The 18,610-nt window shown below is 46.5% G+C and overlaps 1 long non-coding RNA gene across 2 annotated transcripts; it reads left to right on the forward strand.

The window, feature by feature from the left end:
* The first annotated feature begins 926 nt into the window (after positions 1-926).
* On the forward strand, positions 927-17,480 carry LOC143942430 (uncharacterized). Of its 2 annotated transcripts, XR_013264773.1 has the most exons (6): positions 927-1,242; positions 5,643-6,931; positions 8,762-8,860; positions 9,063-9,170; positions 11,899-12,078; positions 17,395-17,480. It is a non-coding gene; the product is annotated as an uncharacterized LOC143942430 (long non-coding RNA). The 2 variants fall into 2 exon arrangements; XR_013264772.1 differs by lacking the exon at positions 9,063-9,170 and having other exon boundaries at positions 929-1,242.
* The last annotated feature ends 1,130 nt before the right edge of the window (positions 17,481-18,610 follow it).

Raw genomic sequence — 18,610 nt, forward strand, 5'->3', positions numbered from 1 at the left:
ATGTGCTTGTACACAGTGGTATGCACGTGGGGCACTCCCCCCTTTGAAAGCTCCGCTCTATCTGTCCCTCCCAGCAAGTCTCCGCCCGCTTGAGTGCATAATTTTTCTCGACCTGTGAACAAATATACTGCGCATGCGCTGTTAATAGCAGCTGAAGCCATAATTTTTCTCGACAGTAAACAAATATCCCGCGCATGCGCGATTCAGGGGCATGTTAGTGGGGTGGGCGGGGCTGCTGCTGACGTTCTAAGCATCTGTTCAGCTCCGCCCGCAAGTCTCCGCCCACTTGAGTGTAGAATTTTTATCCACCGCTTAAAGCGGAGGTCCACCCTAAAGTGGACCTTCCGCTCATTGGAATCCTCCTCCCCTCCGGCGCCACAATTGGCACCTTTCAGGGGGGAGGGGGGTGCAGGTACCTGTACAGTACAGGTATCTGCACCCACTTCTGGGATAGCTCTCTGCGAAAAGGGGCGTAGATTACACCCCTTTCCGAAAGTCCCCCGCTGCCTGCTGGGAAACACACAGATCCCAGAGGCAGCGGGTCCATCCTTATTGCGCAGCGCGACTCGCGCATGCGCAGTAGGGAAGCGGGAAATGATTCCCATACCCAAGATGGCGGCGGCAGAGACGATTGAGAGATCGGCTTCGGGTGCCAACATCGCGGGCGCGCTGGACAGGTAAGTGTCACTATTTTAAAAGTCAGCAGCTGCAGTATTTGTAGCTGCTGGCTTTAAAAAAAAAAAAAAAAAAAAACGCGGACTCCCTCTTTAAATAAACATCCTGCGCATGCGCAGTAAAGGGCCGCCGTCAGCTGTTACAGTGACTGGGTGAGCTGTTTTCATAAGTCGCAGGAATCAGGCAGTAACGGTAAAGCCGTTCCCTCATCAAACATGGCGTCCTTCTACTTCCGCCCTTTCAGCTTCAGTTTCCAATATGGTGGTGCTATTCTGACAGACCTCCTGCGTGATAAAAATAACTATGCCCCTCTAATCGGTAGCGACCGTGTTATTCTACCCAACTTTGCTGTATAATATGTTGATGGAGAAAGTCTCCAGCCGGGCTTGCCTCAGGGTGCTTTGTGGCTGTGGGAAAGAGAGGCTGATAACCGGGCCAATCAGCAGGCGGCTAATCTAATCACATGACCAACACCGCCATTCAAATTCCATCAAGCTAGTAGACCGGAAATAGCCTCTTGTGTACCGGAAATGTCCTGTGCGTGTAGCAGTGTGCTGTAACGAGGAGGTGAGACAATCCGGAGACATCTGGGGGTTTGGGACATCAGTGCTGAATGTGTCCCCCATCCGAGGGCGAGAGAGGAGCTCCCCTCAGCTTGTGGGGATTATACACAGGATAATATGGTCATTGATGTCGTTGGGTGATCCCAATGCTGATATATAGGGGGAGGGGAGTAGATCTGGTGACCCCAATGCTCATATATAGGGGGGAGGGGATTAGATCTGGTGACCCCGGTGCTGATATTTAGGGGGGAGGGGGTTAGATCTGGTGACCCCCGGTGCCGATCTATAGGGGGGAGGGGGTTAGATCTGGTGACCCCCGGTGCCGATCTATAGGGGGGAGGGGGTTAGATCTGGTGAAGCGTTTACCGCGCATGCGCAGGATGTTTATTTAAGTGGTGGAGACCCCAGTAGTAATATATGGGGGAAGGGGTGGGTTTGGGGACCGCAGTAGTGACATATGGGGGGGAGGGGTGGGTTTGGGGACCGCAGTAGTGACATATGGGGGGGAGGGGTGGGTTTGGGGACCGCAGTAGTGACATATGGGGGGGAGGGGTGGGTTTGGGGACCGCAGTAGTGACATATGGGGGGGAGGGGTGGGTTTGGGGACCCCAGTAGTGACATATGGGGGGAGGGGTGGGTTTGGGGACCGCAGTAGTGACATATGGGGGGAGGGGTGGGTTTGGGGACCCCAGTAGTGACATATGGGGGGAGGGGTGGGTTTGGGGACCGCAGTAGTGACATATGGGGGGAGGGGTGGGTTTGGGGACCCCAGTAGTGACATATGGGGGGAGGGGTGGGTTTGGGGACCCCAGTAGTGACATATGGGGGGAGGGTGGGTTTGGGGACCCCAGTAGTGACATATGGGGGGAGGGGTGGGTTTGGGGACCCCAGTAGTGACATATGGGGGGAGGGGTGGGTTTGGGGACCCCAGTAGTGACATATGGGGGGAGGGGTGGGTTTGGGGACCCCAGTAGTGACATATGGGGGGAGGGGTGGGTTTGGGGACCCCAGTAGTGACATATGGGGGGAGGGGTGGGTTTGGGGACCCCAGTAGTGACATATGGGGGGAGGGGTGGGTTTGGGGACCCCAGTAGTGACATATGGGGGGAGGGGTGGGTTTGGGGACCCCAGTAGTGACATATGGGGGGAGGGGTGGGTTTGGGGACCCCAGTAGTGACATATGGGGGGAGGGGTGGGTTTGGGGACCCCAGTAGTGACATATGGGGGGAGGGGTGGGTTTGGGGACCCCAGTAGTGACATATGGGGGGAGGGGTGGGTTTGGGGACCCCAGTAGTGACATATGGGGGGAGGGGTGGGTTTGGGGACCCCAGTAGTGACATATGGGGGGAGGGGTGGGTTTGGGGACCCCAGTAGTGACATATGGGGGGAGGGGTGGGTTTGGGGACCCCAGTAGTGACATATGGGGGGAGGGGTGGGTTTGGGGACCCCAGTAGTGACATATGGGGGGAGGGGTGGGTTTGGGGACCCCAGTAGTGACATATGGGGGGAGGGGTGGGTTTGGGGACCGCAGTAGGGACATATGGGGGGAGGGGTGGGTTTGGGGACCGCAGTAGGGACATATGGGGGGAGGGGTGGGTTTGGGGACCGCAGTAGGGACATATGGGGGGAGGGGTGGGTTTGGGGACCGCAGTAGGGACATATGGGGGGAGGGGTGGGTTTGGGGACCGCAGTAGGGACATATGGGGGGAGGGGTGGGTTTGGGGACCGCAGTAGGGACATATGGGGGGAGGGGTGGGTTTGGGGACCGCAGTAGGGACATATGGGGGGAGGGATAGATTTGGGGACCCCAGTAGTGATATATGGAGGGAGGGGTAGGTTTTGGGACTGCAGTAGTGATATATGGGAGGGAGGGTAGGTTTGGGGACCCCAGTAGTGACGTATGGAGGGAGGGATAGATTTGGAGACCCCAGTAATATTTGGGGACCCCAGTAGTAATATATGGGGGAAGGGATAGATTTGGTTACCCCATTAGTGATATATGGAGGGAGGGGTAGGTTTTGGGACTGCAGTAGTGATATATGGGAGGGAGGGTAGGTTTGGGGACCCCAGTAGTGACGTATGGAGGGAGGGATAGATTTGGAGACCCCAGTAATATTTGGGGACCCCAGTAGTAATATATATGGGGAAGGGGTAGATTTGGGAACCCCAGTAGTGACATATTGGGGAGAGGGGTAGGTTTAGTGACCCCAGTAGTGACACATGAGGGGAGGGGTAGATTTGTGGACCCCAGTAGTATGGGAGGGAGGGGTAGGTTTAGAGACATGGGGGAGGGGTAGTTTTAGTGACATATGAGGGGGAAGGGATAGGTTTAGTGACCCCAGTGGTGATATATGGAGGGATAGATTTGGGGACCCCAGTGGTGATATATGGAGGGAGGGGTAAATTTTGGGACCCCAGTAGTAATATATGGGGTCGAGGGGTAGATTTGGGGACCTAAGTAGTGATATATATGGGGGGGGGAGGGGTAGGTTTGGAGACCCCAGTAGTGACATATGGGGGGGGAGGTGTAGATTTGGTGACCCCAGTGGTGGTATGTTGGGGGGTAGTGTATCCGGTAGGCCCTTTATACATATATTGGGGTGTAGTAGGTGGATCTCCTTTTTGCAGCCTTATGATACATCTCCAGGGCGGGGCTCCCATGTTCTCTCCTCCTACAAAGGCGTGTCAGCGGTTTACTGTGAGCGAACACGTAAGATCCGGAGGTACATCAGATCAGAGTTCCTCTGTGTGTCTCGGATGAGACTCCTCCCACTGTGCGCTCACATTCCTGAAGGCAAATGTTGATGTATTGCAGAGATATACAGTGTAACTCGGCTTGTTTGTTTTTCTTCATTTTCGTTCTCCAGGACGGCTTACATGAGGGATGGCTCCACCCACTTACAACAAAAACAAGACTGGGAGCTTTAAAGGGCTCCCAGGGACCAGTAGCCTCATGTCATCTGTTCCTTGTAAACACTTTCTTTGGTGATTTTGGTGACCGTAGCAGTGATATATCAGGGTGGTGGGGGTAAGAATAGATACAGTGACCCCAGTAGAGATCTATGGAGAGTGGGGTGCATATGGTGACCCCCCAGTAGTGATATGTGGGGAGAGGGGTGCATACTGTGACCCCAGTATTCGTGTATGGGGGAGAAGGGTGCATATGGTCGGTAACACTAGTAGTGATCTATGGGGGAGAGGGGTGCATATGCTGACCCCAACATTGATCTGCGGGGAGATGGCCCCATATAGTGGCCCCCAGTAGTGATCTGTGGGAAGAGGGGTGCATATGGTGATCCCTAGTAGTGATCTGTGGGAAGAGGGGTGCGTATGGTGACTCCCTAGTAGTGATCTGTGGGAAGAGGGGTGCGTATGGTGACTCCCTAGTAGTGATCTGTGGGAAGAGGGGTGCGTATGGTGACTCCCTAGTAGTGATCTGTGGGAAGAGGGGTGCGTATGGTGACTCCCTAGTAGTGATCTGTGGGAAGAGGGGTGCATATGGTGACTCCCTAGTAGTGATCTGTGGGAAGAGGGGTGCGTATGGTGACTCCCTAGTAGTGATCTGTGGGAAGAGGGGTGCGTATGGTGACTCCCTAGTAGTGATCTGTGGGAAGAGGGGTGCGTATGGTGACTCCCCAGCAGTGATCTGTGGGAAGAGGGGTGCGTATGGTGACTCCCTAGCAGTGATCTGTGGGAAGAGGGGTGCGTATGGTGACTCCCTAGCAGTGATCTGTGGGAAGAGGGGTGCGTATGGTGACTCCCTAGCAGTGATCTGTGGGAAGAGGGGTGCGTATTGTGACTCCCTAGCAGTGATCTGTGGGAAGAGGGGTGCGTATGGTGACTCCCTAGCAGTGATCTGTGGGAAGAGGGGTGCGTATGGTGACTCCCTAGCAGTGATCTGTGGGAAGAGGGGTGCGTATGGTGACTCCCTAGCAGTGATCTGTGGGAAGAGGGGTGCGTATGGTGACTCTCTAGCAGTGATCTGTGGGAAGAGGGGGTGCGTATGGTGACTCCCTAGCAGTGATCTGTGGGAAGAGGGGGTGCGTATGGTGACTCCCTAGCAGTGATCTGTGGGTAGGGGGTTGGGAATGGTGACCCCAGTAGTGATCTGTGGGAAGAGGGGGTGCGTATGGTGACCCCAGTAGTGATCTGTGGGAAGAGGGGGTGCGTATGGTGACCCCAGTAGTGATCTGTGGGAAGAGGGGGTGCGTATGGTGACCCCAGTAGTGATCTGTGGGAAGAGGGGGTGCGTATGTTGACCCCAGTAGTGATCCGTGGGAGGAGGACAAATGAGCTCTTTTATTCTTGTATTTCTCTGAAGGTGGGTGAAGCCATCTCTTCATGTGGCACATCCTGGGGGATTCCTGGAAATTTAGGTAATAAATCATTTATTTTTTTGCCCAGATATACGCTTTGACATAACGCCTGTTTGGTATTGCCGTGTACCACAATGAACATGGAGCAGAGAAAGCGGAAGAGAGAGTTGTCTGAGGAGGTCAGAATGAAAATCATAGACCAGCATATCAAAGGTAAAGGCTACAAGACCATCTCAAAGCAGCTTGAGGTCCCTGTGACTACAGTTGCAAACATTGTTAGGAAGGTGAAGGACCATGGTAGCGTAGCCAACCTTCCTGGACGTGGCCGCAAGAAGAAAATCAACCCCAGCTTGATCAGAACGATAGAGCGAATGGTACACAAAGAGCCAAAGAAAACCTCTAAAGAGATACACGCGGAGCTCCAAAGCCAAGGTACATCTGTGTCTGACCGCACTATCCGCCGCTTCTTGAAGGAGAGCGGGCTCAAAGGACAGAGACCTAGAAGGAAAGAAAAACCTAAAAAAACAGACCATGCATGTTGACAAGCCATGCTTCTGGGTGGACAGATGTGGAAAAATGAGCTTTTAGGAAAGTCCCATCAGCTCTATGTTCACATATTATTTTTTTTATTTTTATTAAAAAGAATCGCATACCAACTGTGAAACATGGAGAAGGCTTTGTTTTGCTTTGTGGCTGATTTGCTGTGTCTGGCACAAGGTTCCTTGAGCCGGCCGGGAATGATAAAATCAAGAATGAGGAAATTTGGGAGTCGTAGGTCATGTGTCCTGAAACAGACAAAAAAAAGCAAAGAACAAAAATAGCTAAGAGCTCAACCTTGGACTATTCTGAAGTGGCCTTCTGTGAGCCTTGATCTGAATCTAACCCTGGACTCGACAAATCCCAGGGGCCAGGTCACCATGGCAACCATGAACTGCACCCTGGCGCCTAGGCTGCCACCAGCCCACTCACTGCAACTCCCGATGCCACAGGCATGCAGTGCTATATTTAATACTGACTGCCGTTCCTCCTCCCTTCTCCACACTCGGCGAGATGCTTGATGCTGGCCAGAGCGCCTGAGTGTGTGAAACTGACACGTAACTGAGAGAAGAGAGTCTGTCAGATTTGAGCTTGATGTCAGGGATCGGCGGGACCCAGCAGCTATGAAACACCAGCCAATGGGATGGGATCTGGGCGGGCCGCTACGTGTATGTGGCCCTGCCCCTTTTCTTATGCATTCCAATCACTGGCTGGTGTTTGATAGCTGCTGGGTCCTCTATGGAAGGAACTGAAATGTGCAAGCTGGAGAAGACGCCCTTCAAACCTGAGACAGTTGGAGCAGCGTACGTGAGAAGAGTCGGCCAAACTACTTGTTGACAGGTACGGAAATCTGCGCGAGGGCTACAGAAATCAGTTGTTGCAGTGATGACTTCTAGGGCTCCATTCACCACTGGGCGTTTTGGGATTGCGGTAGAATCGCTGTTTCTGGCCTCTATCTCAAAACGCAGGTTCAGGTGTCGTTATTTTCAATGGCAACTAAGACTATGTTCACACCTATGCATCCTTCTTCTCCTTTTTTTTTTTTTTTTTTTTTTTTTTTTTTTTTTCTTTTGCAGAGTGCAGAAAAGCACTACAGTCCATTTAACATGGTTTCCTATGGTACACATTCACATCCTGTGTGTTTTTCAGCCATTAGGTTTTTTTGGTCAGGGTCATGAGAGATAATAGAGACTGACAATACATTCCTTCTCAAAAGGCTAAATGAATGGCTGTCATCCCGACCATCTGGCTTTAACCATTTGAGTTGCTGAACCAGAAGTACGAAGATCAGAAAAGTAAGGTGTCTTTTTAGGTCTGTGATTCAGACTATTGGCCAGCAACTCAAATGATGGGGGGGGGTCACCTCTTCTGGATGGTTGTCAGCAGAACAGGTGTCCCCATTGGAAGGCTCCCCCTTGTCTTCTCTTGGTGACATAGATGGCAATAAAAACCCACCAGACGTTCTAATCCTCCACTCCATCCAATACTAAAATAAATAACTGCAAAAAAGGTTTTGTCTAGATACCCTTTTAAGCTAACATTAAGTGTAGGACATCCTCTCCCCTCCCACAAAGGCGTGCCTGTTATACCCGTTTACAGGTGCGTAAGAACCGGAGGCACATAGACAGACGGTGATTTCAGCTGTGCGGACGCCTCATGTAGACGGATCGCAGATATTGCCAATCTTACAAATGAAGAATATCCTCCATATGTTCCAATTTATGTGCAAGACTGAAGGGAAGGCTGGAGGTCAGATTTTACAGTGGAGTTCCACCCAAAAATGGAAGCTCCGCTAATGCCTCCTCATTCGTCCCCCCCCCCCCCCCCTCCGGGGGCCACTTTTGGCACCTTTTGTGGGGGAGCATGCACTTGTGTTTGACAGGTACCAGTCCCCATTTCTGCCAGACCACGCTGCAGTGAGGTACGTCAGAAGTTGCCACTGGGCCAGTTAGAAAGCGCGTGTACAGTAGGAAACCAGCTGTGAAACCAAAAGGCTTCACTGCCGGTTTCCCTTACCGGCTATGGCGGCGGCAGCACACGAGAGCCGACGGAAATATCGGCTGGGGTGCCGACATTGCGGGATCCCTGGACAGGTGAGTGCCCTAATAAGTTGTCAGCTACAGTATGTATTAAACTGCGTTTTTTTTTTTAAAATTTTTTTTGTTTTTTTCAGTTACTTTATATAGCGCCGTCAATTTTACACAGCGCTTTACATATACATTGTACATTCACATCAGTTCTCCTCAAGGAGATTACAACCTAAGGTCCCTAACACACATTTATACATTCTAGGGGCCAATTTAGACAGGATCCTACCAGCATGTCTTTTAGAGTGTGGGAGGAAACCGAAGTACCCGGAGGAAACCCACGCAGGCACAGGGAGAACATGCAAACTCCAGGCAGATGGTGTTGTGGTCGGGATTCGAACCAGCAACCCTTTTTGTTGCTCGGTGAAAGGGCTAACCAATACACCACTGTGCTGCTTTAATTGTGTTCCCTTTGTGCATAGTTAAGTATTATAGTATTTAAAGTCAACAGTGCTACACCTTATCCACTAAGCTAATTGAGTAACTCATATTATATATACCTATACCCCCTCCCAGCAAGTTTTTGTCTGTATTATCCACTTTTATTTTTATATTTTTTTATGATTTCTTTTCTCGGTGGAAGTCTGGACTGCGCACACCTGAAGGGAAGAAGGAAATGGATGAAAATGTACCTGCTATATACACATATAGTATTTTCCAAGGGAGTGCTGAGATCTCTAAGGTTTTTACCTTTTTATTCTGTACATTTTGAATAAATGTGAGCTTCACGTCAGGATATAGAAATTTTAGGGGAACGCCGAGTAAATTGATACCAAACATGTCACGCTTTATTATTGCATGCACTCGCGGAATGATGTCAAACTACGTTACCTAAAAATCTCCATAGGCGATGCTTTCAATTTTTATTTTTTTATGGTTACCAGGTTAGAGTTAGAGGAGGTCTAGTGCTAGAATTATTGCTCTCGCTCTGACGATCGCGGCGATGCCTCGTGTGATTTGAACACAGTTTACATATTACAGGCGTGACTTCGGTATGTGCTTTCTTTGCTTCTTGGGGACGGGGGTGCTTTAAAAAAAATTATTTTTTATTTTTACGTTATTGTTTAAAAAAACAAAACAAAACATTTTTTATCACTTTTATTGCTGTCACAAGGAATGTAAACATCCCTTGTAACAGTAATAGGTGGTGACAGAGTATTTTATTCTCTAATAATTTTTTTTCTAACACCCTAGAGCAGTGATGGCGAACCTTGGCACCCCAGATGTTTTGGAACTACATTTCCCATGATGCTCAACTACACTGCAGAGTGCCAGAGCATCATGGGAAATGTAGTTCCAAAACATCTGGGGTGCCAAGGTTCACCATCACCGCCCTAGAGAATAAAATGGTGGTTGTTGCAATACTTTGTCACACCGCATTTGTTGAGCGGTCTTACAAGTTGAAAACTATTTGTTTTTTTTTGTTTTTTTTGTTTTTTTGCTATAAAATTACTTGAAACCCCCTAGCAAAAAAAAAAAACATAAACTGTTTTGAACTTGTAAACAACAAATCTCAGAAAGAGAGGCTCGGTCCTTAAGTGGTTAAACGACTCTTGGACTTGTATCTTAATGAACACAACATACAGGGAAATGGAAAGTAATTCTAGACACTGACAGACACATCTACACAGGTTGACCGGGATGGACTATTGTCTGTCTTCAACCTTACCTACTATGTTAGACCCCTTTTACACCACACCGCCCATAGCGTCGGTGGTAAACCGCCGCAGTTTTTAGCGGCGTTTTTACCGCCGGATTTGCGGCGCATTTCGGCCGCTAGCTTTTACCCCCGCTAGCGGCCGACAAAGGGTTAAAACCGCCAGCAATACGCGCAATAGCGGCGTTTTGCTGGCGGTATTACAGCGCTGCCCCATTGATTTCAATGGGGAGCAGCGGTGGAGGAGTGGTAAACGCACCGCTCCAAAGAAGCTGCTGGCAGGACTTCTCCCTGACGTCGTGCCAGCGCACCGCTGTAGTGTGAAAGCCCGAGGGCTTTCACACTACAGACAATGGTGCAGCTTTTTTAGGGCGGATTACAGGTGCTATTTCTAACGCTATAGCGCCTGCAAAACACCCTGGTGTTAAAGGGGTCTAGGTGATATTAAAGGTTGGTTTTTTATTTATTTATTTTTTATTTTTTTGAATAAAAAGCATTTATTTTCCCTTCTTTGTGCAGTAATACTACCCTGAGTAGTCCCTTATCTCCTCCTTGGCAGCCCGCTGCCAGTACTGTCCTCTCCTCTCTCAGGGTTCCCCCTCGGGAAGCCAGGCGCTAAGGGGGCACCCATGTACATGCACTTCCCAGCCAGTCAGTGTGAATTCATAGAAGAATGGAGGATTCGCCCTCGTTTCCTCTCTTGGTGACACAGATGGCAATAAAAACAACAAATGTTCTAATCCTGCACTCCATCCCATGCATAAAAAAAAGTTTTGTCTAGAGATTCTTTAAGCTCGCATTCAGTGTAGGACATCCTCTCCTCTCCTACAAAGGCGTGCCTGTTATACCCATTTACAGGTACGTAAGAACCGGAGGCACATAGACAGACGGTGATTTCAGTGGTGTGAACGCCTCATGTAGACGGATCGCAGATATCGCCAATCTTACAAATTTCAGATCATCCTCCATCTGCTCCACACTTATGTGTAAGACTGAAGGGGAGGCTGGAGGTCAGATTTATACTCCCTTTTCAGATAGTTTGGTATTTAAAGTGTTTGTAAAGGCGCAAGGTTTTTTTTCTTTCATGCATTCTATGCATGAAGATAAGCCTTCTGTGTGCAGCAGCCCCCATAATACTTACCTGAGCCCCCCTCTCGATCCAGCGATGTTAACACAGAACCTTGCCTCTCTGGGGACCCACACTCTTAATTGGCTTTTGGCACCAGCGGGCAGCCATTGGCTCCTGCTGCTGTCGATCACAGCCAGTGAGCCAATTGGGAGACGGAGGGGACTCGGCCAAGCCGTGGTCCTGTGTCTGAATGGACACACAGCCGTGGCTTGGAATTGCACCAGCTTGGGTGCCTCATAGCACGCTGCTTGATGTGGGGGCACCTTGCAGGAGGGAGGAGCACCAGTGTGGGGCCAGACAAGAGGAGGGTCGGAGCTGCTCTGTGCGAAACCATTACACAGAGCAGGTAAGTATACCATGTATGTTTATACACCTTATCTAAGTAAGTCACCCAAATGGGTGTGTGTGTGTGTCTGTCTCTCTCTCCAACTTGGGTAGATATCTAGAAAATCATCCTAAGGAGTGAAATGTGCAAGAGGGGTTGGATAGGGGATTATCACTGTGCTTACAGATAATAATGGCAGCCATACATGTATGAAAAAAACATAAATTTATTATAGACGTTATTAAAAACCAAACATAACAAGTCGTTGAGTTTTATTGGACATCTCCGTTGTGGTGGTCTAATAAGAAGGGTTCCAGTTGAACAGAGATAAGATATTCGTATGATATCCTGACATGTTTCGCCTTATGGCTTCGTCAGGGGATATACGAATCAACCAGTGAGTATGGGCACTATACAAGAAAATACAAATGCACTACATAAGGAAACGCATCAAAAAATGTGTTTTCCAAAAATACACACTACAGGAAGAAAATAAACATGGTCCATTTGCCATTGTCTAATATAAGATATTTTTTTCTCTAGCAAGTTTTTGTATGTATTTTCCACTTTTTATGTTCATTTTTATTTTTATAATTTTTCTTTTCTCAGTGAAAGTCTGGACTGCCCATACCTGAAGGGAAGAATGTCCGAAGAAAATGGATGAAACTGTACCTGCTCATCGTTCAGATTTGTATGGAGTCATCCTCGGGTGCCAGCTCCCTGGGATGGATGTGATAAGAGGAGGACTAGGCACGTTCTTGTTTCTGGAAAAGCACCTTGTAAACATGGGTATGACATTTCATACAAAGGGTGAAACCTACATGCAGCAGATTTAATATTACTTTTTTTTTTCCCTGACACTCACGCTTGCCACCTGTGTGATTAGCTCCTGATGGAAGCAGCCATATTCAGCTTACAATTTCTTGGTCAGCAAAGCTAAACCCATTCGTCGTGTAACCACCCTGGACATTGCACTAACCCAGGGGTCTCAAACTGGCAGCCCTACAGATGTTGTGAAACTACAAGTCCCATCATGCCTCTGTCTGCTGGAGTCATGCTTGTAACTGTCAGTTTTGTAATGCCTCATGGGACTGCCAGTTTGAGAACCCTGCACAAAACACATGGATCGGGCTGCTTTCATCAGTCGTCACACAGGTGATTTTATTTGCTTTGCTGCTGAGTCCCCTGGGGGCTGCGTATGGTAGCCAATCGGGTTCTATCATCATCTTGTTCGATTAAGCGTCAACAATAAACCTGGAAGCTGATTGGTTTCTATGCACAGCTGCACCATTTTTAATAAATCTCCCCCAAGGTGTATCCAAAAAGTGAAATAATGGTGCAGATTACTTTGTAAGCCAGGTGCTAAGGTGGCACCGATGTACATGCGCTCCCAAGACACCTCACCAAAAGTCTCTCCTTTTTTCTTTTTTTTTTTTTTTTTTTTGACACAGATGGCTATAAAAACTCAACAAATGTTCTAGATTTCCCCTCCATCCAATACAAAAAAAATTATTTGCCTCGATATTCTTTAAGCTCACATTTAAGTGTAGGACATCTTCTCCCCTCCCACAAAGGCGTGCCTGTTATACCCGTTTACAGGTGCGTAAGAACCGGAGGCACATAGACAGACGGTGATTTCAGCTGTGCGGACGCCTCGTGTAGACGGATCGCAGATATCGCCAATCTTACAAATTAGACGTCCTCCATCTGCTCCACATTTATGTACAAGACTGAACGGAAGTCTGGAGATCAGATTTATACTCCCTTTGCACATACACTATTGTCAAAAGTATTGGGACGCCTGCCATTACATGCACTTTAACGTCATCCCAGTCTTAGTCCATAGGGTTCAATATGGAGTTGGCCCACCCTTTGCAGCTATAACGGCTTCAACTCTTTTGGGAAGGCTGTCTACAAGGTTTAGGAGTGTCCAATGGGAATGGTTGACCATTCTTCCAGAAGAGCATTTGTGAGGTCAGGCACTGATGTTAGGCGAGAAGGCCTGGCTCGCATCCTTCGCGCTATCGGGTTGAGGTCAGAACTCTGTGCAGGCCAGTCAAGTTCCTCCACCCCAAACTCATCCGTGTCTTTGGACCTTGCTTTGTGCACTGGTCCAAATCATTCGGTGGAGGGGGGGATTATGATGTGGGGTTTTTCAGGGGTTGGGCTTGGCCCCTTAGTTCCAGCGAAGGAAATTCTTAAGATGTCAGCATAACAAGACATTTTGGACAATTTCATGCTCCCAACTTTGTGGGGACAGTTTGGGGATGGCCCCTTCCTGTTCCAACATGATTGCACACCAGTGTATGCAGCAAGGTCCATAAAGACATGGATGTGTGAGTTTAGGGTGGGGGAACTTGAATGACCTGCAGAGTCCTGACCTAAACCTGATGGAACACCTTTGGGATGAATTAGAGCGGAGACCTCACAAATGCTCTTCTATGGGAATGTTTCACCATTCTTACAGACACACTCCTAAACCTTGTGGACAGCCTTCCCAGAAGAGTTGAAGGTGTTATAGCTGCAAAGGGTGTGCCAACTCAATATTGAACCCTACGGACTAAGACTGGGAGGCCATTAAAGTTTGTGTGTGTGTATAAAGGCAGGCGTGCCAATGCTTTTGACAAAATTAGTGTAGTTTTGGTAGTTAAAGCAGGGTTTCACCCTAAAGTGGAACTTGCGCTCATTGGAAATCTCCCAAGGGGCCCTAGGTTTGTGAATCCTGTTTTCTTGTATTGTAGATACTTTGTTGGGCTGTCTGAGGTGTTGCTTTGTTCAGATCTCTGGAGAGACACTGGCATCTGCAGGGAGGCCTTCACAGATCGAATAAAACCTCCTGACCAGCCTGCCAGGATATTACAAGGTGGAAGCTTGTCACAGATTTGTAGCTTTTGCAGCGTACACATGTTCTTATAGAGCTGCACGATTCTGGCCAAAATTAGAATCGCAATTTTTTTTTTTTTTGCTTAGAATAAAGATCACCATTCTCATGGTGTAACATCTTTCACATTATACAAAAAAATTGGGCTATCCACGGTTTTCTATTTTTTTTTTTTTTTTGTTAAAATTTTATTAGTTATTTTTTTTTCCCCAGGAAAAATAAATAATTTGAAAGACCAATGTGCAAATACAGTGCAACATAAATTATTGCAACAACCACCATTTTATTCTCTAGGGTCTCTGCAAAAAAATATATAATATTTGGGGATTCTAAGTAATTTTCTAGCACAAAAATACCGTTTTTATTTTTTATTTATTTTTTGGTTTTATATTTGAAACCAAGAACTGTCAGAAAAAGGTTTAGTCTCTAAGTGGTTAAACTCCCCTTATTTACAGACCGAAGTTCATTCCTTTTGATCTTTCTAAAGAACAAAACCTTACAATGTTTATAGCTTAACTCAGTGGCTGAGGAATGTTGTGAAACTTGGCAGACTGCCTGTTTTGTATTTATTTTTTTGACAGTTGTCGGCTGGAGCAAAGAACTCTCGGCGTAGAATCTAGAAAATGCTTTGTTAAAGGGATTGTAAACCTTCACGGTTTTTCACCTCAATGCATTGAAGTGTAAAACCTCTTGTAGTTCACCAGTCCCCCGGAGACCCCCCCTTTTTACTTACCTGAGCCCGATCCTGCGCAGGAGACGAGCACACCCACTCAAGCTGGTGTCTCAGGTCATGATTGGATAGATTGAATGCAGCGCAGCCATTGGTTCACACTGCTATCAATCAAATCCAATGATGGGGGAGGAGCAGAGTCCTGCTGTCTGTCAATGGACATAGCAGCAGGACATGGAAGCATGCCCCTACAGGTGCCCTCAGGGAGAGCCCTTCCTGATGGGACAAGAAGAGGAGGAGCCTCTTCTTCCTTTTTTTTTTTTTTTTTTTTTTTTTTTCTGTTTATAAAACTGTTTAAAAAAAAAAAAAAGTATTACAGACCAAGTTTACATAGATGTAGAATGTGAATAGTGCCACATCAGTCTGTATGGATACAAAGCCCAGAGGGCAACAACACACCATTCACACACATGGCATGATATTGATTCTTAACTATTAATCGTGCAGCTCTATGTTCAGTTGATGACCCTATTAAAGCATTATATAACGGAAGAATACTGCATATGTGTAAAAAAAAAAAACACAAAAATGAATGTCGATCACCACCATTACAGTGTAAATTGTCCAACAGCATCACAAAAGTGAGATGTAATCACAATAAACATGTAGAGAAAAATGATGCGCTAAACAAAAATCTCATATTGGGTTATTAAAGCGCAAATACGTGATAAGTTGTTGAATTTAAAAAAAAAAAAAAAAAACCTCACCACAGGCAATATAGACTCTTACCAGAGCGAGTGGACCCTTTATTATGAAGGGTCAAACAGGCTTAATGTAACAATCTTTGCAGGGGTCATCAGCTGGAGATGTGTCCTCAGATCAAGCAGGGTATTCAGACCAAGCTCCATCCATCCCACCATCAGATTGATCATAAAATGAAAGAGACACCAGATAGTAGTATAAAATTTCCAAAAAGTTTGTTTAATATAAAGTATTTCACTTGCATAAGTATGGGTAAAACCAGCGCTTGGTACAATATAGGCGGCTGTCTTAAGTTATCCAGGCACTGTGCAAACAAATGTGATAGTAGGAAACGGTTCCTAAAGAGAACTTTTTTTTGTGATGATGTGTTGGGAGCCGTTTCCTGCTATCTCATTTGTTTGCAAGTTTGATTATTCCCATCATCCCTTGTACTAGCAAACAAAAATAGATTCTTATTTTGGCCAAAATCGTGCCGCTCTAATGGATTTGTTTTCTACAGTTGGACTTTAATAACGCAATATGAGGTTTTTGTTTTAGCTACCTATTAAAGCATTGCATATAGTTAGTGTGGCCACCATGTGCTTGGAAGGTGGTAGTGGGGGGAGGAGGAAGAAGAGTTATACGTCCTGCAACAGCTGTAATGCACAGCATCATGACCACAACAGGGCGGCTATTTTTTATCATGGTTAGGTTATCAGGCTTGTATTTGAGATGTTTAAAGAGAGATCACACAAATATTTAGAAGTATAACATTTCGTTGACCATTTGCCTACTGGGCACTTTCACCCCCTGTCCTGCCCAGGTCAGTTTTCAGTGCTGTTGCACTTTGACAATTGTGCAGTCTTGCGACACTGCACCCATATGAGATTTTTATAATTTTTTTTTTTTTTTTTTATATCACCCAAATTGAGCTTTCTTTTGGTGATATTTAATCACCACTGAGATTTATTTTTTGCTAAATAAACGAAAAGTCGGCGCTGATGATCAGTGTAAACTATGTCCTCAGTCTTGCCAGTTATCGGCTTTCCTTTCCTCCAACAGACACAGTGTGGGAGGAAAGGCCTGCCGATAACTGACATGTCTGTTCACATGGTTGGACACAGCTGATCACATGGTAAAGGGCCTCTGTAATTGGCCCTTTACCTCAATCTGTGATCAGCTCTGTCCAAAGGGCAGAGTGGTCACAGAGCGTGCCTGATCTGTGCCACAGGTATTACTCCAGTATCCCCCTACACCCTTCTATATTCTTTTTTTTTTTAATTTTTTTTTTTTTTTTTTTCAACCAGCAATTGGCTTTTTAATGAAAGCGGTCTGAGCAGCTAATTAGCTGCTGGATTGCTTTCAGAAGCAGCAGGAGGGGTCGTGGACCACCACCACCACCACCACCCTCACCCTTCACCCATGTTTCTCATGCTTAGCCCTTTTACCGGCGAGCCCAGGAAACAAGCCAATGTTTCAAACAGCTGGTCATAGAAAACCAGCTCACTTCTATGATCTTGGAGGAGTTTGAGTGTGCGTGTGTTTTTTGTGGGGGCTTCTTTTGCTTTAAAATGTATTTAAATTTACTTCTTCCAAAATAATTGCATTTAAAAAAAAAACGCTGCCCAAACACCAGGTGACAAAAAACATTGCATAGATTGCCATTTTATTCGCTAGGGTCTCTGCTAAAAAAATAAAATGTTTGGGGGTTCTGAGTACTTTTCTAGCAAAAAATACTGACTTTGTTTACAAGTTAAAAAAAACCTGGTCTTCAAGTGGTTATTTGTTAATATAATAATTTTTATTTTTTTAGGTTGGCAGAAGTGATTGGGCTTTGTCTGAAGAACAATAAGAAAAAGATACATTTTGATATTCTGAATAAAGTTGATTTTTAAAGTTGTGGATGGTGGCCTCTGTTTTATTTGAGAACCTCTTATTTGCCCCACATAAGTCTCAGTTGCCTTCACTCAGAATTGGAGCCAGATCATTCACAAGGTAACTTGGGCAGGAGCCAAGGGGCCCCCCTGGGTACACCATGGGGAGCACGGTTGGTCAGAGCTGTCCAACTGCCTGTCGCAGCATGAGGTGGGATAAATTGGAGAGTGCAAAATTTGGAGCAGCTGTGCATTGAACCAATCAGCTTCCAGTTTTTATTGTCAAAGCTTAACTGAACAAACTGAAGTTAGAAGCTGATTGGCTACCATGCACAGCTGCACCAGATTTTGCACTCTCCATGTTTAGTGAATCTCCCCCACAGTGATGTGACATGCTGGGATTTATTAAAGTCTGGATGTCCCAATCCTCCCTTTTCCCAATTGTCATTCCAATAACGACAGTACAAGAACTTTATGGCAAAAATTCCTGGAAACCATTTCAAACGTTTATTCCACAACGCCTAGTCCTACCACAGAGTCACCTGGTTGACGAAGGGGCCCTGTGTGGCTCAGAGACGTTGCTGTATATTTCTCATGTGACCAGACCGTGGAGTAAAAACTTTGGACCCTTTCGAGGAATCCTTGGTGTGCTGATGACGTTTTCTTCACTTGGATTATCCACGGTTTCCAGCCAATGGTCATTACAGCATCACTGAACAGCCGGTTTTCTTGAATGTGTTTGTGTGGGGAAGATTTTGGCACCTTGACTGCCACCCAATGACTGAGGATGCTTTCAGGGCCTCATTTTAATAAAATGCTTTTGGAGTAAAAAAAATAAAATCTATCTAAAAATATCTTAAATAGAAAACAAGTTTTTGTTTATTCAGCATGAAATTGAGCTTAGTTATGTAGCATGAGGCTGTATATTCTGCAATATTTATAATTTTGGTATACTCATTCAATGAATCCAAGCTCTGCAACCTGAGCTGATACGCACTGCATTTGATGCATTCACACAATTTCACTGTAACCATGAGCTAAAACAAAGTTCAGGAATATTCCTTTATCCCATTGTTTTGCAAATCTGTGTACACTACAAACTGTATGATTGAATCGTTTCTGATATTGCTGTTTTACTAACCGCTTTATATTCTA

This window comes from Lithobates pipiens, unplaced genomic scaffold (genome assembly GCF_037356315.1).
Source record: "Lithobates pipiens isolate NorthernLeopardFrog02 unplaced genomic scaffold, aLitPip1_a1.2 Scaffold_30, whole genome shotgun sequence".
NCBI lineage: Eukaryota > Metazoa > Chordata > Amphibia > Anura > Ranidae > Lithobates > Lithobates pipiens.